Below are 22,060 nucleotides of genomic sequence, written 5' to 3' on the forward strand. Positions count from 1 at the left end.
GCTCCGCTTTATATTCATGGTGTCTTGTGGAGATGGAGACGCGCACTTTCAGGACCGGCATCTGGTCATCTGCAGTCTGGCACGCCAGCATCAGGTCTTTCGGCAACGCTGATCTTTTGAAGCTTCTAATAGATGTAATTTGAATCTTGAAAAAAAAAAATGGATTTAATATCTAGTCTGTTATGGAGAATTTATTTTAACAAGCTGGAGAACTCCTCCTAAACCCTTCAGTAGCACATCTGAGGTCCATGCACTAAGATACCGCCCAAAGTTCAATAAGGGGCGTATTTTCAACATGAAACCAAGATCAAGAACATAGTATCATGAGTGTTGGGGGGGGCGCTGCAAGGAGATTAGGGGGAGGGGATTCGTGTTGCAAGGGGGAATTTAGGGGATGGCAGGGGGTATCAATTGTTTGGGGGGGAGGGGCTGATTTGTGCTAATAGGGATAATTTGGGGGATTTGTGCTAGGAGGGTGAATGGGAGGAATATGTGTTGGGAGAGGGGATTTAGAGTGGGGAGGGGGATGTGCACTGAGAGGGAACATTTGAGGGGCAGAGGATTTGTGCTAAGAGGAGGGATTTTTTTAGGGGTTGATTTGGGGGGATTGCGGAGAGAGAGAGAGGATTTAAGCTGGAAGGGGGGTGGGGGGCAAATATATTTCTCTTGAGAGTGGAAATGTACTGGGAGGAAGGGGAATTTATGCTTACGGGGTAAGCATGCAGACTAGTGCTCTTTTTGGGGTGGGGGGGGGGGGGGGTTTGCGGACACATAGTGCTCATACCTCTTTGGGGTCGTCGCAGGTTGGCATGCTTGCCATGGCCTCTAGATGACCTTGTCCCGGCACTGGATAAGACCTCAAACCAACAGGAGGAAAGTTCTTAATACTGAAAGGGTTTTTGATGCTTGGAATAGACCTCCAGCAGAGGTAGTGAGTCAGTCAACAGTAAATGGCTTCAAACATGCTTGGGATAAACATAGATCTATACTCAAACAAAAAAGTAAAATAAAATAAAAAACGTGTCTATATAAAAACGTAGAAGTTAAAAAAATAGGGGACTACTTGATGGACCACCTTTCTATGTATTTGGAAAATAACGAAATATCCTAACCTTTAGATATTCTTATACCTTTCGGTGTTAAAAAAAAAAAAAAGCTGCGGTCTGAATGGTTACTAGGTACAAAAACCCAACCTTACCATTATTCCTCCATTTTTAGCTATACCCACTTATTGGACATGGTGAATAATGTGACATATGTGACATCGGTGCACAGCGGATCTGTAGAGGTTTTTATTTATCCAACTCATTATATAGCTAGTAGTAGTTAGTCACGTTCAACTGGATCTGTTCTCTTACGTTGAAGACATTTCACCGCTCATCGAGTGGCATCCTCAGTTCTAATGAGTGTCGGAAACATACCACGAAATGTAATACTTTCCACAAAAGAGTACCAAGGGAACACTCGGCTACCAATTCTCTAGAGATAGCGTGTATTTGTACATGTGAGAAGGTTGTTGGCTGAATGGTTTTTCAATGGTTTTTTAAGCCTTTTTTACTTTTCAACAATAAAGAGAATTGAAAGCTGAGAGTGCCCTTGATGCTCTTCTGTGCAAAATGTTTTATATTGGACTATGAAAAGTGAACATCGCTGCCATGAAGTAGACCGAGAAATGCATAAGCTGTACTTTCTTTCAGCTCTCTCTTTTGGATGTTGGGATATTACCTGAAGTGGCAGGTGTTTTTTACTATTATACCACAATATGCATAGCTCCCAACCAGGGCCGCCATCAGGAATTATGGGGCCCCTTACACAGCCGCGAATTGAGAAGCGGGGAGGGCCCTTTACAAAAAAAGAAGAAATAAAGAAAAATATATATAAAAAAAGGCGTGTAGCCATCCGGGGCCCTGGGGACCTCTGGGCCCAGTAATAAAAAGAAATAAAAAATATATATATATTTTTTTTAAACGGGGGTTGCCATCTGGGGCCCAGGGGACCTCTGGGCCCTTTAATAAAAAAATAAACCTCTGGGCCCTTTAATAAAAAATAAATACAAACAAATATATATAAAAAATAAATTTATAAAAATATATATATATATAAAATAGGCAGTACTGATTGGCACTGACAGGTGGCACTGGCAGGTGGCATTGATGGGCAGCACTGATGATGAGGTACTGATGAGGTTCTGACAGGTGTTACTGTAGGGCACTGATTGGCAATGTGATGAGCATGTCTTCAGCCAAGGAGACTTGTTAGGTAGCTTGATGTTTGAAGGTATAACTCCTTGCAATAATCAGTCAGATTCAGGAATACAAACTGCCAGGGCTCATGTGTTAATCACGCTGGTAGACCAACCAATTGTACAACGTTCGTTCAAAAAATCCAATAGGACTGCAGATAAACAATGATGTTTTTTGACCTTGCAGCTCCCTCCAGACTTGGTGGAAGTCTTTAAACAACACTTAAAAACAAAAAAGTATGCCCATATCTGGTGGCAGTGCCCTAAAATTCAACAATATTGGAAACAAATATTAGAATTAATAAAAGAGGTCAGTAAAATAGAGATTATTTTGGAGCCTTGGCAGTGTTTGTTCCATGCAACAACTATGCCCAGGAAAAAATATAAAACATCAATTGTGCCTATTTTACTAAACATAACAAAATTATTGATTCCGAAAAAATGGAAGGAAAAACAGGCTCCGTCAATACAAGAATGGTTAAGGGAAGTAGAAAAAATTAGAAATATGGAGGAAGACCAGAATTGGGAAATAAACCAGAGAGAGGCAGGGATCTGGAGAGGTTGGGTGGACTTTAAGCAATCCCAGCCCTATCAAGATCTTCTATGCAGGGAAGATAGGATGTAGGTATACCTGAGGGTTTAGTACCTCTGGAGAGAGAAGGTGGTTACTTCTTGAGGGGTTATTTCTCATTTCTCTTTTTGCTTGCCCTCCCTCCCCCCCCCTTTTTTTAAAAACATTTTTTTTTTTTTTTTAAATATAATAATTTTTTTTTTTTTTTTTTCTCCTTCTCTCTTTTTCATTTCTCACAGAGACTTAATAAGGAATCAAACAATGATTTGACACTGAATAGGAAAAGAAGTGGGTATGGTGGGGTCACAGGGTTTTTTTTTTTTTTGTGTGTTAATGAATTTTTCCCCCCTAAGAGGAGGGGAAAGGAAGAGAAAATGGAAATAAATGGATTTAGTCACTGGGAATAAATATAAAGGTTAACACATAAAGATATGTTGATAGGTATCACGAAAGGGAGAAGAGGATAGAGATGCACGTAGTATTCAATTCCTCTTGTCCCCCCCCTTTTTTTTTTGTGCACGAGTGGATTTGGAGGGGAAAATTTTTATTTTACTTTTCCCCCTTAAGGAAGAGAAAATGAAAATAAATTGATTTTAGTCACCGGGAATAAATATAGAGTTAAACACATAAAGATATTTTGGTAGGTATCACCAAAGGGGGAAGAGGATAGAGATACATGAGGTGTTTAAATTCCCTCCCCCCTCTCTTCCCCCCCCCCCTTTTTTTTTTTTTTGGAGGGTAATGGAGGGTAAGCATAAGAGAAGAGGGAGGATAAAGGAGAGGGAGAGAGATAAAAAGGTGTAGGATAGACCCAAATCGAGAATGTTGTCATTAATGTTGTTTTGTATATTTAAGTTATGTTGAGTGTATTTAAAGGTGAATTTTTGGTATACATTTAATACAAATGTAATATAATGTGAATTGTGTATGTTTTAAAAAAAAAATTGAAATAAAAACAAAAAAGTACACTGGCCTTGTGCAAAAAAAAAAAAACTTGTCTCAAAAGACTATATTAATAAATACTTTTCATAAGGTACATGGAAAAAAGCCCATATAAAACATGGCATTCCCTCAATTCACCAAATGCAGGTGAAAAACTGTTAGTAATGCCTTGTACACACGATTGGTTTTCCTGGCAGTAAAAAGTCAGCCGGGAAAGCCAAGGGGAAAACTGAGAACCTGCTCGGCAGCTTTTTCCCCCTACACGGCCGGTTTTCCTGGCGGGAAAACTGCCATGACAGCTTTGGCCGGGAAACCCGGCCTTGTGTATGCTCCACCATGGTGTTTCCCATAGGAAAACTGCCGGGAATCCGTCAGGAAAAGGGAGAACATTTTCAAATTTTTCCTGCCGGGATTCCCAACGGTTTTCCTGTTGGGAAAACTGCCATGGAGCAAACACACGGACAGTTTTCCCGTCCAAAAGCTGTCATGGCAGTTTTCCCGACGGAAAACTGGTTTTGTGTACGAGGCATAAGAAGATAATAGTGCGCTAAAAACAACCTAATTAATATTATTGCACAGTGCCCTTTATATTGCATAAATAAGACATCACAAAAGTATCAAAATAGTGTAGATAAAATTCCTCTGTGAATATAAATTTAAACATTCACCACCAACTGTGTCTGGATTGCCCACTCACCTTTAAAAAGCAAGGCAAAAAATACGTGTCACAATACAAATAAAAATGTTGCGATCAGATTTGACTTCAGAGGATGGTCTTTCAGAAGTTGTCAGCTTCTCGGTGTGTTTTGGTTCTCAAATAGAAAAAGATAAATATCATTGCGCAAGATTGCTAGATCAACACTAAATTGCGTTGCATCACATGCGTTGAGAAAGTCAAGTGACCTGTGATGCAACGCGTTGGGCGGAGCCAGTAACGTCACTCCGGGTGCTCTGTTACACGAGAGGTGCAGTGAGGAGGAGTAAGCTTTCCACGAGCCTGATCATTACTACACGCTCTTATTGTTCAACTTATGTGAGTGCATCCATGTAGCCTACCAATTTAGGGCTAGATTCAGATACATTGGTGTATCTATTGGCGGGGCGTTACGCCGCCATAAATTAGAGCGCAAGTTCCGTATTCAGAAAGAACTTGCGCCCTAAGTTACGGCGGCGTAATGTATGTGGTCCGGCGTAAGCCCGCCTAATTCAAATGTGGATGATGTGGGAGTGTTTTTTTCAAATTAATTGTGACCCCACGTATTTGACGTTTTTTAAGAATCCCAGTGCGCATGCTCGAAATTACGCCGCAAATCGTCATTGCTTTCGACGTGAACGTAAATTACGTCCAGCCCTATTCGCGAACGACTTGCGCAAACAACGTAAAATTTTCAAAATTCGAGGCGGGTACGTCGTCCATACTTAACATAGGATACGCCTCATATAGCAGGAGTAACTTTACGCCGGAAAAAGCCTAATGTAAACGACGTAAAAAAATGCGCCGGGCGGACGTACGTTCCTGAATCGGTGTAATTACCTAATTTGCATATTCCTCGCAGAAATATACGGGAGCGCCACCTAGCGGCCAGCGTAAATAAGCAGCCTAAGATACGACGGCGTAAGAGACTTACGCCGGTCGGATCTTAGGGAAATCTATGCGTAACTGATTCTATGAATCGGTAGCATAGATACGACCCCGCAACTCAGAGTTACGACAGGGTATCCGGAGATACGCCGTCGTAACTCCGTTGTGAATCTAGCCCTTAGTGTTGATCTAGCAATCTTGCACAATGATATTTTTTTTTCACAAGAAATTGCACGATGATATTTATCTTTTTCTATTTGAAAGCCAAAACACACGGAGAAGCTGATAACTTATGAAAGACCGTCCTCTGAAGTCAGATCTGATCGCAACATGTTTATATGTCTTTTTTTAAAAGCACCTATGAGTATGAAAAGTAAAGCAGGGTAAAAGAGGGACTGTGATTAGTTGCTATACGCAAGTGGAATGATTCTCCCTTTAGATAAGTGCAGGCCTTTACAATAAAATGTGTGTGCAGCGAGATAATCTGCATCAACGAATCAAAATTGTCTTTCGCTCATCCCTTCTGCGGTGAACTACAATCTGGTTGTTATGGGTTAATGCTCTTTCCACATCATCACGAATCTTTAGTGAAGGAACTTCTTACATAAATGAAGCTCTTCAAGGCTTCTGACCTCCGTGGACACCAACACTCGCCCCGTCTGTAGGCTCCGGCCCTAGGAATGATGTTTTTGGCTCATTTCTGCTTAAAATTGGCTAGTCATGTTTGGCTCTGTGAACATAGCGAGGAAGATTAGTGCTAATTTGTGTGTGGGTAGTAGAAGGAAGTGAGCTGAGTCTGTGGAATATAGAGATTGTCTGGCTGCTGGTGGGGGCTGTACCGAGGGAGAAACCGGCAGGTTTCTGTGACAAACAGCCAGACACGTAGGAGGCGGGCGTTATATATCATGCAGCGCGGTGTACAAGATGGAACATTAACTCTCGCTTTTTGGAGACTACTGGATGGCTCGGTTCCAGGCTTAGAGGGCCACTGTTATCCAGATTGTGAAGATATATACATGAAATCTTTTTTTTTTTTTTTTTAATAAGATGTTGTTTTAATCTTTTTTCATCTACATGCTGCTGATCTCCTTTAGCCATTTCACTTCAGGAGCATCATTGCACATCATGCTCTGGACAGGCTTCCTGATGGGGGGGGGGGGGCATGTCCATACCTAGGAACAGGGCCGATCCGCCCTATAGGCTCACTATGCAAGCCGCTTAGGGCCCCATAAAACTGTCTGTAGAGGGCCCCCAAAATTACTAGAGGCCCCCCCTGGTGAGAAGTCATTTTCGGCCCTCACCCCGCTTCTCAACTCGCTGGCTGCATGGGAGAAGAGGTAAAAAGTCAGCACCCCCCCACTTCTCACTTTAATGTAAGATGTAATCTCCGACTGCAGAACACCCCTCCCCCACTTCTCAACTTTAATGTGACATGTCATTTTCGGCAGCCCCCCCCACTTCTTAACTTCTCCTGACCTCCCTGCCCAGGGGCCCCAGCTGCATGGGGGGCCCCCTGCACTTTCCCCAAAGCAGCTGGTCCTTGAGCCTTACTTTTCCCAGGGGCCCATGATGCTATTAAGATGGCACGGATCACAACAGAAACTACCCAAATGACCCTGATCAAAAGTTTACATACCCCAGTTCTTAATATAGTGTATTCCCCCGTTTAACATTAATGACAGCTTAAAGTCTTTTGTGGTATTTGTGGATGAGGCTCTTTATCTTCTCAGATGGTAAAGCTGCCCATTCCTCTTGGCAAAAAGCCTCCAGTTCCTGTAAATTCTTGGTCTGTCTTGCATGAACGGCACGTTTGAGATCTCGCCAGAGGGGCTCAATGACATTGAGGTCAGGAGACTGAGGCCCCATACACACCATAGAATCCATCCGCAGATAAATCCCAGCAAATGGGTTTCAGCGGATAGATCCTATGGTGTGTACACGCCAGCGGATCTGTTTCCGCGGATATATCTCCCCTGGGATGGATTCCAGCAGATCGGATATTTGCTGACATGCAGAACATATCCATCTGCTGGAGTCCATCCCAACAGATGGATCCACTGGTCTGTACAGACTCACCGGATCCATCCGTCCGAAGGGATCCCCCGCATGCGTCGTAATGATTCGACGCATGCGTGGAATTCCTTATATGACAGCGTCGCGCACGTCGCCGCGTCATAATCGCGGCAACGGCGCGACATGTCATCGCCAGAGGATTTCAGCGCGGATTTCAATGCGATGGTGAGTACACTCCATCGCATTAAAATCTGCTGAAATCCTCGAGAGGATTTATCCGCGGAAACGGTCCGCTGGACCGTATCCGCGGATAAATCCTCCCGTGTGTATGGGGCCTGAGATGGCCGCTCCAGAACCTTCACTTTATTCTGCTGTAGCCAATGACAGGTCGACTTGGTCTTGTGTTTTGGATCATTGTCATGTTGGAATGTTCAAGTACGTCCCATGCGCAGCTTCCTGGTTGATGAATGTAAACGTTCCTCCAGTATTTTTTTATAACATACTGCATTCATCTTGCCATCAATTTTGACCAAATTTCCTGAGACTTTGCTGCTCACACATCCCCAAAACATCAGCGATCCACCTCCATGTTTCACAGTAGGAATGGTGTATCTTTCATCATGGGCCTTGTTGACTCCTCTCCTGTTTTTAGTTGTTTAGTGTTACTTTAAAAGTTGACTATGGTCAATTTTTTGGGGTTTTAATTTTGAACAAAATTAGTTGAAAAACAAAACAAAAACTTTGTCAAATTTTTATTGCCAACTGTGTCCTCATTGGATAGATATCTCCTCCCTTACTGTCTCAGTGACCATTGTCACCGGGACAAGAAGCCATGGAAGTTCTTGCCAAATGGGATACAGACATCAATATAAATCCATCATAGCAATAATCACCAATGTGAGAAGCTCTCATACTCTGACCCCAGGATGCATTCTAGTTTTAGAGTAGTGAAGAATCTGATTTTCTTTTCAGTGACTGACACGATTGCTCTAAGGCAGTGGTTCTCAACCCTTCTAATGCAGTGACCCCTTGATAAAATTTCCCAAGTTGTGGGGACCCCTAACAGTAAATAACAATTGTAGCGGGGGTTGTCAGCACCCAAGGAAAGACAAGTAATTTGCACCCCTAACCCCCTGATATTTAGCGCTCCCTGAGTCCCTTCCACTCGTACAGTATTAAACCCCTTATGGTACATTTTAGGATGTACCACTCTTTCTCTTTGTTCTCTTTTCTTTCCATTTTATCTCTCTCTATCCAAATTGTTTTCCCCAGCCATCTTTCTTGTTCTTTCTCTCCCTTTTTCTTTGTTCATCCCCCTCTTTTCCTCTCCCTTCCATGTATTCTCTATATTTATTCCTCATCTTACTCCTTGGTTGGGGGAGTTGGGATGAGTGGCAGTGCTGGTGGGGCATGGGATCAGTGGCAGTGCTGGGGGAGTTCTGATCAGTCAACTTAGGTGCTCTTGATCAAGGTCTGCTGCCCATTTGAGAACTGTAGTGGGGACTGTTAATGGCAACTATAATCACAGGTAGTGTTACTCACTGTGTCTCTGACTTTGCGGTGTCTTGTAGCAGTGACACCTATGCCGAAATCAGGAGATAGGGTCTCTTCCAACCCCTCCCACTTCACATTCCTCACCAGTCAGCTGACCTCTAGTCTCTCCCCCCCCCCCCCACCTATGCTGTGAACTGAATGGTTGGCTGTGAAGTGGCTGAGTGGGCGGCCGGGGGCTTTAGAAACAGCCCAGCTGGGCAGCCACAGGCTCCAAGGACAGACCTGCTGGGTGACCACGAAAACGCTGGGGGAGTGATGCGGGATTCAGGAACAGCCCAGGATTTGGGGCCCCCCGGCAAATCGTCATTCGACCCCCAGGTTGGGAACCACTGCTCTAAGGCAAGCTAGCAGCTCCAAGGTCATAAACAAAGGCTGCATTCAAAGGCTCTCCAGTCGGGTATGTCAAGGGACACTAGATATAAATTACATAGTAGTTTATGTAAAAGAGGTAATAATAGCATTCACAAATAAATATGTAAAAAGCTTCACAAGGTTAAATGAATGGAATACACTTATGAAGTCAGGAGTCAGGGAACAGTGTCTTCAGAAACACGGTTGATTTCCTGTCCAGTAACTGTTTAGAACATTGCTGATAATTAAACGAATAGAAGAGTGACGGCAGCAGAAAAAAGATCAAGTGGTCCATCAAGTATGCTGAGTCCTGCTTGAGAAACGATGATCTATGTTTGTGTCAAGCATTCGAACATAAATTTTTAAACGTACTGTACTCGACAGGAAGGAAGGTGCCAACAGGGCCACCCATGAAACTTATTTTGTCCGGTTTATCAGCAACCTACATAAAAGCTCAATGAGGTCCAGGGGAGCTATTAAATATCATGGCACCAAAGTGTACCAAATGTACTTTTTACTCCAATACAGTAAGCAGTGTTAGTTACTGTATGAGCACTGGTAACCAACATGCAAATGTTCTTTGGTGCTCAAAACAAAATTAGCATTGTGAAGCAGTCTGTGATCCTTGTACTTTCCTTCCCCAATGCCTTAAAGGTTCCTAACGTTCTAGCTAAACTTTTTTTCTTAATTTTTGGAGAGAGTAGGGCTTGACCCTTTTTAAGTTGGGTAGAGTTGTCTAATGCCGCGTACACACGATCAGTCCATCCGATGAGAACGGACTGATGGATCGTTTTCATCGGTTAACCGATGAAGCTGACTGATGGTCCGTCGCGCCTACACACCATCGGTTAAAAAAAACGATTGTGTCAGAACGCGGTGACGAAAAACACACGACGTGCTGAATAAAACGAAGTTCAATGCTTCCAAGCATGGGTCGACTTGATTCTGAGCATGCGTGGATTTTTAACCGATGGTTGTGCCTACTAAAGATCGGTTTTGTTCTATCGGTTAGGAATCCATCGGTTAAGTTTAAACAAGTTGGCTTTTTTTTAACCGATGGTTAAATAACCGATGGCGCCCACACACGATTGGTTTTGACCGATGAAAACGATCCATCAGACCATTCTCATCGGTTTAACCGATCGTGTGTACGCAGCATAAATGATACAACAGGAGATGGGTGAAAATGTTTCCTAAGTGAAGGGAAAATATAAATACTGTATGCCCTCTAATCTCAAAACTGAACCCTTAACACTTATTCTGACCTTAACATTAACCAATAACATAACCCTAACACTTAACCTAACTATTAAACTTAAAGATGAGGTCCACTCTGTAAAATAAATAAATAAAAAGTCAGCAGCTACAAATACTAACGCTGCTAACTTTTAATAAAAGGAAATTTACTTGTCCAGGGATCCAGCACTGTCCTCACCCGGGCCAGCTCTTCACTAGCCTTCGGGTTCCCAGCGTCGACATCCTAACTGTTGCCAGCCGGCTATACAGCATTTGGCATCACAGCCGGCTGCCCACTGCGCATGCACAAGCTACACTGCTCTTTGTGAATGGTCCAGCAGTCTTCTCAGACTTCTAGGACCTGTGACATGTCCCAGAAGACTGAGGGCAGGGAGGTGCAAGAAGAGAACTTCGCCTAGACCATCAGAGCGGAAGTGGGAGCTGGTACCTGTCAAAACTAAGTACTCCCCCCCCCCCCAAAAAAAATAAAAAATTACATGCCAAACATGGCAGGGAAGGAGGGGAGGAGGACTTAATCTTCCCCTTTTGGGAGTTAGAGAAATGCAGGTCTGTCTAGAAAAACTTCTGAAGCAATGAATAGGTATGCAAGTCAGGAAAGAGAAGTCAGAAGTCCTTATCTGCAGACTTGTTCCAGCTCAGTGGCTTAAAGGATTGAAGACAAATGTTCAGGATGATAACCAAGTCATTAATGGTAGTCTTCAAGCTTTTCCATGGTAGACTTTCCTTAACATTCATGATAGGGTTACTTAAATACTCATAGTAGGCTTACTTAAATGATAGGCTTACTTTAACACTTTACAACTAGAACTGAACCTTAACACTTAAAGTATATCAAAAGCTGCTATTACTTTTCCTAAGTTGTGGATAGAGTAGGAAAGGGTTAGAACATCCGGTACATTGCTATTGCTAAGTAAACAGACAACATTTCTATATAGCAAGGTCTTTTAATAGAAACAGGCAACCTTTAATGTATCCTCATAAATGACAAATATATATACTTGTATACTTGTGTATATATATATATATATATATATATATATATATATATTTACCTCATCAAGAGGAGAAGGGCTTATTATCCAAACACCATCAGCTATGCTGAGCAAACAATATAAAAAGAGAGCTTAATTTATAAATAGATATACAAATATGGAGCAGCCTTCAGGCAAAACTTGTCAGCAGGAAACCCACTGTTGTGCCTGGGTACGTAGAACTCTTTTCCTCCTAAAACCTGCTTTATCATCTGGATGGCTTTTGCCTGGAGTCTTAAGCCTCGTACACACGATAGGTTAACCAGAGGACAACAGTCTGAAGGACCGTTGTCCTAGGTTAACCTATGAAGCTGACTGATGGTCCGTCGTGCGTACACGCCATCAGTTAAAAAAAACGATCATGTCAGAACGTGGTGATGTAAAACACAAGTTCAATGCTTCCAAGCATGCGTCGACTTGATTCTGAGCATGCGTGGATTTTTAACCGATGGTTGTGCGTACTAACGGTTAAATTTTAAAGCAAGTTGCCATTTTTTTAACCTAAGGTTAAATAACCTATGGGGCCCACACACGACCAGTTTGGACCGATGAAAACGGTCCTTCAGACCGTTGTCCTCTGGTTAACCTATCGTGTGTACAAGGCCTTACAGCTACAATACTATTGAACTGAATTGTTGTACATGTGGTTTCATGTTTGGCCACATAAGCCTATTGTCAGGTCACCTGAGGCCAGGTGACAGATGAAAACCGCTGGGGTCAGGAGCACAACGCTAAGCTTGTGGACCCTTTGGCTGAGTGCTGCGGATGGAGCTCTGGGTGGTTTTAGGAAAGCAGCTCTACCTGAGCACCGTCACGGATCGAATAGGGAGCTAGCGCATAAGCTTCCCCAGGACACGGAGTCTAGGAGCCAGCAGGTTTTCACCAGAGCCTCTGATTGTGAGGATGGACTTTGCTGCTGCTGACTCCAGGTCACGGCCCCCAGGGTGTCCCAGCTCATGCTCACGGCAGGCTCTGGTGAATGGAGAGGAAGCAGCAGTGCAAGGCAACAAGGAATAGTCAGAAGTACAAGCCAAAGGTCGGGGGAACAAGCAGACAGGGATGGTCAGGAGAACACGCCAAATGTTTGGATAGCAAGCTGACAGGGATAGTCAGGAGAACACGCCAAAGGTTGGGATAACAAGCAGACAGGGATAGTCAGGAGAACAAGCCGAAGTCAGTACACAGAAACAAACGTAGAGCACCCGGCAAGAACCACATGGGGGAGCCTAAACACACTATTGCTCAGGCAATGCTGGCTTTCAGTGCATGGGGTTAAATAGTGTTTCCTGTTAGAGGGTTGGGTGGAGCCATGCTGAGAGAGATTACATAAACATGCAGGTGTGAGAGCGCGATCCCTAAACTGATACACAGACCAGAGTTAAGCAGACAGACAGGGCATAAAACATTACTGCAGGTTCATAACACCTATGCAGTCTTAAACCTGGGATGTGGGTAAGATCAACTCAATATAACTGTTGAAGGTTTCAAGTCATATTCATACCAACGCTATGCTTTTGATAAGAGACTGTTGCATATTTGCATGTTGCCCATCAAAGACCAGGGACGTCTTTGTATATGGAGTTTTTTCTGCTGATAGGATTTGTATAGGTCCTGTTGAGTTATTCTAGCATATGGAGCACAGGATTATCCTATAGCGGTATGGAATATATGCTGGTGGTGCCATTACCATTATTGAGGCCTGTGAAGTCATGTTACCTAATTCAAAAAGCCATTCTCTTTTATGCTGAGACAGGATTTTCAAATGAATAGGAGTCACTACACTCAAAGTATTGTGGAAGTGTGTCACATGGATTTATAGAATAATGCTATGTGGAGAAGCAATTCCAATCTTTGTGGTCGTCAAAACCCATTGTTCTGGTTATTATCTGCTTCATACCCAAGCATCCTCAACCGTTTGAATACAAGTGGCAAGTCAAACACTGTGGAAAGGAAATACATCCTGCATAGGTCTTTACTGCTCTAGGTGACATACAATCAAGCCATATGCATATATTGAATATGCCGTGTTGAAAAATGACTGGATTTTAAAGCTTTTCAAAAACACATCCGGGAGGTTTTTATTAATTTATTCTTCTTTTATTATACAAAAGGCAATATATAAAAATGCAACCGTAGACTTTTAGATTGCAAAAATGTAGAACAGTTTGCAACAGCAAATGTGCCAGCAGGCTGACACATAAACATTCTGGTATTATTATTATTATTATATTATTATTATACAGGATTTATATAGGGCCAACAGTTTGCACCGTGATTAACAAAATGAAGGCAGACATTACAGTTACATTACAATTTGGTACAATAGAATCAGAGGGCCCTGCTTGTTAGAGCTCACAATCTAGAAATTAAACTGGGTATAGTATATCCAATATTTCCTATAAGATCTCTTAATGCAAAGGACAACAGATTACAGAAGTGAAAAGTGTGTGTGTTGAAGGAAATCACATTCCGATGTATGGATTATTTAAATAACTAACTACTTAGGAGATGGGTGGTGTTGTATGAGTAGGAGGATGGGGATCCAGGTGGGTCATAGTGAGGCAGTAAAATAGAGGGTCCAGGGAAGGTGATGGGAAGGGACATGGGAGGTGGGGATGGTATAAAGTGCAGAGCAGGGGTCTCCAAACTATCTGAACAAAGGTCCTTCAGACATTATTGGGCCAGACTGTGGCCATTGGGAGTACAAAATGCCCTAGAGGCAATGTATATAATGCCTCAGGATTGGTGTTCAGTGGGATTAAAAAAAATTACATAGCGCCTGTGGCCAGTAGGAAGAGAAATAGTGTCCCATAATTAGTACTAGTGGGAGAATGGTGCCCCATCATTGACATTGATAAAAGGAATTGTGCCCCTATCTTGCTGTCAGTGGGAGGCATTATGCCACACTTTTGGTGTCAGTGGATAGAATGGTGCCGTATTGTTGGTGTCAATGCGATGAGTAGTGCCTCATATCGGTAAGAGGAGTAGTGGAAGAAGGGCCTGGATAAAGGAAAGCAAAGGGCTACATTTTGGAGACCACTGGCATAGAGCATGAGTAGGTGGGAGCCTAGAAGTCTCTTCTTTCCAATCCCAAATGATGAAGTGCTCAAGCATGTCAAAGAGCAAAGATCCCTGAGATCCCTTCACTGGTTGCCTGTAAAAGACAGAATCACGTTCAAGGCACTCTGTCTAACGCATAAGTGTATTCTGGGAAATGCCCCCCAATATCTATGCGAAAAACTAAAAGCTCACAACACCAATCGCATTCTGCGATCCACCAATCAAAATCTACTCCAGATACCCAAAACCAGATACAAGTCCAAAGGAGAACGAAGATTTGCGGTCCAAGGACCCAGACTTTGGAACACTCTACCAACTAGCATCCGGTTGGAGGTGAACCACTTGGCCTTCAGGAGAAAGATTAAGACCCATCTCTTCTGAGGGCCCAGGGAATGGATACCAAGCGCCCAGTTCAGTTCGCATGTGTTGCGCTATATAAGTTTCTCACTCACTCACTCACTCACTCAGTAGAACAACGTTTTCAGAAATTTGCCATGCTCTTGTGAAGGGAAACAAGATCCTCCATTTGACATATTTAATTCATTTTGGCCAAACACAGTGAGAACGGCCACATTGCCTCCACATCTCAGAAGTGATGTAACTATTTGGATATAGTGGCAAAATCAGGTACTGTGAAAAAGAAAAATTACATATCATCGCAGGTTATGCTTTGGAACGCTGCTCTTCTTTACTGCAGAATGGATGATTGGCCACCTTTGTGAATTATCAAACCACTATATTTCTTAGTTATGCAGCACTACCTCCCCCCCACAGGGGCTGCTGGTAATTGGTTCCCCTACTTCTGCACAACAAGACAACAAGCATTTTTCACTTCCATCCAGACACAAGAAACAGTCTCTGAAGTTAGTTTTGTTATTTTATTAGGAGTGATAACTTGAATGGGTGTTTCAGGGTCTTTGGGGGTTTCTTGAAACCCTACAATCATTTCTTGAATACAAGGATGATGGTACACCCCCTATATACTTGTATCTTCCTAATTGTTAGAGGTTAAATCTTAACTTGAATGGGGAATAGGAATTATGGGAGGCCCAGCTTGACTGAAAAAATAAACGGGGACAACTTCCTCCCGGGGACACTGACAGTCTCTGGTGATCAAAAAGCAAAAGCCCCTCAAGGACTAGGAACTCTTCATCTGTTTTAGAAAATAGCACAATATGTTGTAAGCTGCATCCAGGAGTATCTCCAACTCCACTGTAGACACTGCTTTCAGTTCTACTGACCGCAGGAACTACCAGGCTTCCTGGCTGTTTGTCCATCAGCCCACCTAGCTGCTCAGATCTCCCAGGGAAAGGGATAGGAAGGGTTAAGCACAATGCCATCATCCAGAAAACTTGCTACATATGACAGTGTGCTGATGTACTCACACTGTTCTCTTTGCTCCCTGCGGTTTCTTAAGCAAGATTCCTCCTCAAGCCAAAATGCTGTTAGATCTTCCTAAGCTAGCCTGGATGCAAAGACCCCCCTCCCCCAGACACAGAGGTCCCCTCCTAGGCCACCAACAGTATCCTCAGCACTCCTTCTGCCTCCCGACTACCCCGCTGGTATGGCCCACCATATTTAAGGACTGACTCAGCCACCCTGCCAGAAAATGCTGCCTGGGGAATGGCCAAGTTCCCTCAAGTATGATCAGTCCTCCTTGCCTCTGCCCACTTACTTCTAGTAGTTTCTCCAAACTTCCAGATCCAGGGGAAGGTACAAGAGGCCTACATCTCTGAGTCATCCAACTTGACCTGCAGTAAACCCTGACCTAATTTGAGACTCACAAATTAACCATGAGTCATACAAAAATTTGCCTGCACTAATCTAGTAGCACACTAGAGGGTGCTACAATTAAAAAGGAGGAAAACCAAGGGGATGTGAACATCAATAGACATTAAAGGCGTTTTACTCACCTGAGCCCTGGAATTTCCCACGGCAGAGATGTGCTTTTCCTCTGCCTGGGGTTCTCGGCTCTTGATCGGATAGATTGATAGCAGCACAACCATTCTCTCCCGCTGCTGTCAATCAAATCCAATGACACGGGTGCCGGGGGCGGAGCTGAGTCCTACGTTCGGTGGCTATGGAGGCTGAATGCTGGACTCGGGAGTGCGCCCGCAAGGTAACCCCCCGGGAAAGCACTTATATGATGAGGAGCCACGAAAGAGGCTGAGGGACCTCAAAAGTTGATGATCGGAGCCACTCTGTGGAAAACGAACTGCGCAGTGGAGGTTAGTATGATATGTTTGTTATTTAAAAAAAAAAAAATGAAGCCTTACAATCACTTTAATTGGAATAGAATTTATAAAACCGTTGTATTTGGGTCCAAATTGGTATAGATATTCATAACTACAAGCTTTTTGTATAATGTTTGCTTAATATATATGATGGTGTTTAAAAAATGGGTCATTCTTTTTGATGAGGTCCATATATATATACTGCTTTTTTTTTTTGTCATTTGTTAAGATATAATAAAGTTTGTTTATATCTATATAAATAAGCATTTACAGTGTAAACTAACGTAAATAGTAGCACTAAACAGTATAATTAAATAAACCCAGTGACAGGTGAAAGTGATCAACACTAATACATAAACAAACAACTAATAATAAAGTTTGTGCAAAAATAGTCCATAAAAGAGACTGGATTGTCTTAAACAAGGGAAGCTAAATATATCCTGATGTGGGATCTTCAAAACTTTTACCACACCGCATGCACTCAGGCCTCGTACACACGACCGAGAAACTCGACGGGCAAAACACATCGTTTTCTTCGTCGAGTTTCTTGTTAGGCTTGTCGAGGAACTCGACAAGCTTGCTTTGCGTACACACTGTCAAGCCAAAATCTCCTCGTTCTCAAACGCGGTGACATACAACACATACAACGGCAGGGAAAGTTCGATTCCACTGGCTGAACTCTTGGGGCTGCTTTTGCCAATCTCATGTGTTTGCGTGTTAAATAAAAGTTTGGTAAGAGAGGATTTTCAGTCTGTTACAGCTTTAAAAATGTGTTATCTCCATTACAAATGCTACTTTTACTCCCGTCTCATACTTTAATCTGAGCAAGCGCGGGTTTCTTAGCATACAGACGTTCGAGTTTCTCGTCGAAAACCAGCCCGACCAGAAACTCGACGAGCCAAATCAGACTCCCGTCGAGAAAATAGAGAACTTGCTCTCTTTTTGGCTCGTCGAGGTTCTCGACAGTTTCCTCGACGAAAATGTACACACGACCGGTTTCCTCGGCAAAAAAATATCTCCCAGCAAGGTTCTTGCTGGTTTTTGCCGAGAAACTCGGTCGTGTGTACGAGGCCTCAGTGTTTCCACTCCCCTTTGGTTAAAAACTCACCAAATGACAATGCCTTGCACTCTCATGCTCGGCAAAACAGCATCAACCCTTACAGGGTTATATATCCACCAATAAGACGTGACACCCAATATCATGGACTTTCCATATATAATGAAACAAAGTGCTCAAATGGTGCAGTATTGTTTTAAGTTTATTCTATTAAAACAGCTTCAAACATTGCACTCACATAAGCTCAAATTAATAAAGCCTAGAGGCATCCACTTGCAGCAGCAAGTACTGGTTTAATGTGGTCTCATCGGACACATCCCACTTGGGAGCCCTAGACTCTTGCTTTGCCAGTGGTCCCGTCCCAGGCCACACGAGGAGGGTGCCAAGATGGCGCCAGATTGCCGCCCAGTGTCCACGGCCTCTTCTTCTTGCTCGGACCCACAGCCCTCTCCACCGCATTCACTGGCACCAGGTACAGTGCCACAGCCCAGCTCCCTCTCATGCCTTGGCCCCATTGTCACATGCAGTCTCCCTACTGGGAGACCGTCTCCTGCGGGGTGGGGTGCTTTTGGGCGATCGCCGCCTTACCGTCTGTCTCCCGTCCAGCATTAGTTTGCCACCCCCCCCCAAAATATTTAGCCCCAGCCACCACTGTTCGTTTCTCTGTTCTTGTTCCTTAAAAGACTGAGGCGTCCGCCCGAGTAAACTCTGGCATATTGTCTAAACTAACCTGCATATTTTTGGAAGTGAGAAATTAACATGGGTTTTAGTGATGTCAGCATGACATGTGAAGGACAGATAACCTCCAGCATTGCCCAAACCTGCTAGACCATAACCCCCAAATTACCCAATAAAAGACATGACAAAGGTATTTTGGAGTAAAATGGCCATAGCAGCCTTTTATTTAACAAAATACATAACTTCAAATAAATAACATACCGTATTTATCGGCCTATTGCGCGCCCTGGCGCATAGCGCGCACCCCCGAACTTGAAGAAAAATTCCTGGAAAAAAAAATACTTACAGTTTGAATGCTCCTCGTCGGTGTCTTGCCCGTCGTCCATCAGTGGCCTCGTCCGGTCCGGCTTCCTTCTGCAGCCATCGTGGTGTCCTCCCCGCTCGATCCCCGCTTCCCGTGCTGAGTTTGAACCACTGCGCCGGCATATACCGAGCGCAGTACACTCGGGTATAGTCGGCCAGGCTCGGCTCCTCTCGCGTAAAGGACGCACAGGACGTGACCGTGAGAGGAGCCGAGCCTGCCCGACTATACCCGAGTGTACTGCGCTTGGTATATGCCGGCACAGTGGTTCAAACACAGCGCGGGAAGCGGGTATCGGCGTATATCGGGCACCCACGACTTTGCCCTGATTTTCAGGGTCACCAGCGCCCATCAAATGTAGCCTGCCCGTGCCCATCAATGAATGTTTGCTTGCTTCCATTCATTCAGGAGTTGGGACACAGTCCGCCGCCACTGCGCCTCTGACACTATGTACGAACGGAGCGGTGGCTGCCTGCTGATGCTGAAGCTTAGTTGCTTGCTTCAGAGAGAAGAGAGTAGGAACACCAGTGGCCAGCGCCCTTAGGCAGCAGTGCGCCCTAGACGGCTGCCTAGTTTGCCTAGTAGTAGCACCGGCCCTGCTTACTGTCCACCCCTGTCATGCTGTCCCTCCGCTAATTTTTCTTCTTTTTTTTTTTATTTCCGGGACTTCCTTATCTTGCATTTCTGTATTTCACTTTATAACATCATGCTACTTTGAATCGCCTCTGTATTATGTGAGATATTGCACCTATTCTGTTGTACATTGCTCTGATGCATGCTTTGTTCTTTTATGTAAATAAAGAATTGGAAAAAAAAGAGAGAAAAACAGTACCAAGCCCACGGCTACAGCTTGCTTGCTTTGACTTGAAGTCACCGATATTTATGTACAATGTGTGGATGACAAGTGGATATAGAGGCTTTGTAAGTTCAAAAAAACGAAATAAAACCCAAATATTCTGTAATAGAAGAGCTCTTATACTGACCTCTCCGGCAGACCGCGTCTCCCCTCTATTTCACTGCTACAGCCTCTGTAAGACTCTTCTGGGAGTGTTGGGTACCTGCGTTCTCCGCCACGCGCCATAGCACCCATCTCTGACCTTTACATTACTGCAGAACACGAGAGAAGAGAGTACACTACGTCTGCAGGGAACTTTGGGGGAGATTTACTAAAACTGGAGCCCAGAGAATCTGGTGCAGCTGTGCATAGTAACCAATCAGCGTCCAACTTCAGCTTGTTCAATGAAGCTTTGACAATAAAACTTGGACGCTGATTGATTACTATGAGCAGCTGCACCAGATTCTCTGGGCACCAGTTTTAGTAAATCTCTCTCATTATGTTCAATTATTTTTGGAGACTGTGAGCTAGATTCAGGTACAGTTACGACGGGCGTATCAGTAGATACGCCGTCGTAACTCCGAATCCGCGCGGTCGTATATTTAAGCGTATGCTCAAACTGAGATACGCTTAAATGTTGCTAAGATACGAGCGGCGTAAGTCTCCTACGCCATCGTATCTTAGCTGTCTATTTACGCTGGCCACTAGGGGCGCTTCCGTAGATTTCCGCGTAGAATATGTAAATGACCTAGATACGCCGATTCACAAACGTACTTGCGCCCGCTACGCTGTTTACGTAAGGCTTACGTCCGGCGTAACGTTACCCCTGCTATATGAGGCGCAGCCAATGTTAAAGTATGGACGTCGGAGCAGCCGTCAAATTTTACGTCGTTTACGCAAGTGGTGCGTGAATGGGGCTGTGTGTAGGTTACGTTCACGTCGAAAGCATTGAGCCAATGTAACTTAGGGAGTATATGAGACGTGACTCTGAGCATGCGCGGATCGTTAGTGAATAAATTTACATGGGGTCACAACTACTTTGAATACAACACGCCCACTACCTTCCACATTTGAATTAGGCGGGCTTGCGCCTGCCTAGTTACACTACGCCGGCGCAACGTACGGCGCCAGACCTTTGTGAATAATGGTCTGGGCGCCCTATTTTACGTCGGCGTATCGCATATGAGATGCTCTACGCCGAAAAAAAAAAAATTGACGAGCTACTTGAATCTAGTTCAGTCTCTTTAACCACTTATCTACCGGGCACTTTCACCCCCTTCCTGCCCAGGCCAATTTTCAGCTTTCAGCACTGTCACACTTTATATGACAATTGCGTGGTCATGCTACACTGTACCCATGTGAATTTTTTTTCATAATTTTCTTCAAACAAATAGAGCTTTCTTTTCGTGGTATCACTGCTGGAATTTTTTTTCCCAAAAAAAAAAAAGACCAAAAATATTCAAATATTTTTTTTTTCTTTCGTTTCTGTCAGTAATTTTTCTCCTTCACTGATGTGCGCTGATGAGGTGACACTTCTGGTCACTGATGAGGTGGCACTGATGAGGAGGCACTAATATTCTGCACTTATGGGCACTGATATGTGGCACTGATGAGCAATGGTGAGCATTGATAGGTGGCACTGGTGGGCATTGATAGGTGGCACTGGTAGTCACTGATAGGTGGCACTGACAGGCTCTGATAGCTGGAACTGGTGGGCACTGATAGGCGGCATGGATAAGCGGCACTGATGAGCACTAATGGTCACTGATGGGCAGCACTGATAGGCATTGATGGGCTTTACTGATGGGCATTGATGGGCATCACTGATAGGCAGCACTGAACGCCAGCACTGACCGGCATCACTAATGGACACTGATTTCTGGCTGTGGTGGGCACTGGTCGGCATCGATTGCTGGCACTGGTTGGTACTGAATATATGAGTGACTTGTATAGTGCTACATGAAAACTGAATCGCCTCTAGGCGCTTTTTGCTTACAGTGTCTTCCTGGCTGGTGCAGTCATTTACCCAGTAGGATCTCGACACGCTTGGGACACAGTCGTACACATATATACATACAGTATATACTGGGCCAATTTGGACAGGATCCAATTAACCTACCAGCATGTCTTTGGAGTTGCTGCCACTGGTGGGCAATGGTTGCTGGCACTGGTGGCACTCTAATGTAATCAGGGCACTGATCATATGTGCCCTGATTACATCTCTCACTGTCCCCTGCAAGGAGATGCCACTGATCGGCTCTTCTCGCCACACAGTCTGTCAGTGTGTCGGGC

At 44.0% G+C, this 22,060-nt stretch overlaps 1 protein-coding gene across 2 annotated transcripts in view; it reads left to right on the forward strand.

Annotated features, from left to right (window-relative positions):
* The window catches only part of GRIK5 (glutamate ionotropic receptor kainate type subunit 5), a 447,945-nt gene that overhangs the window by 102,990 nt on the left and 322,895 nt on the right, over window positions 1-22,060 (forward strand). The window lies entirely within an intron of this gene.

Source organism: Rana temporaria, chromosome 10 (assembly GCF_905171775.1).
Source record: "Rana temporaria chromosome 10, aRanTem1.1, whole genome shotgun sequence".
NCBI classification, from domain to species: Eukaryota; Metazoa; Chordata; class Amphibia; order Anura; family Ranidae; genus Rana; species Rana temporaria.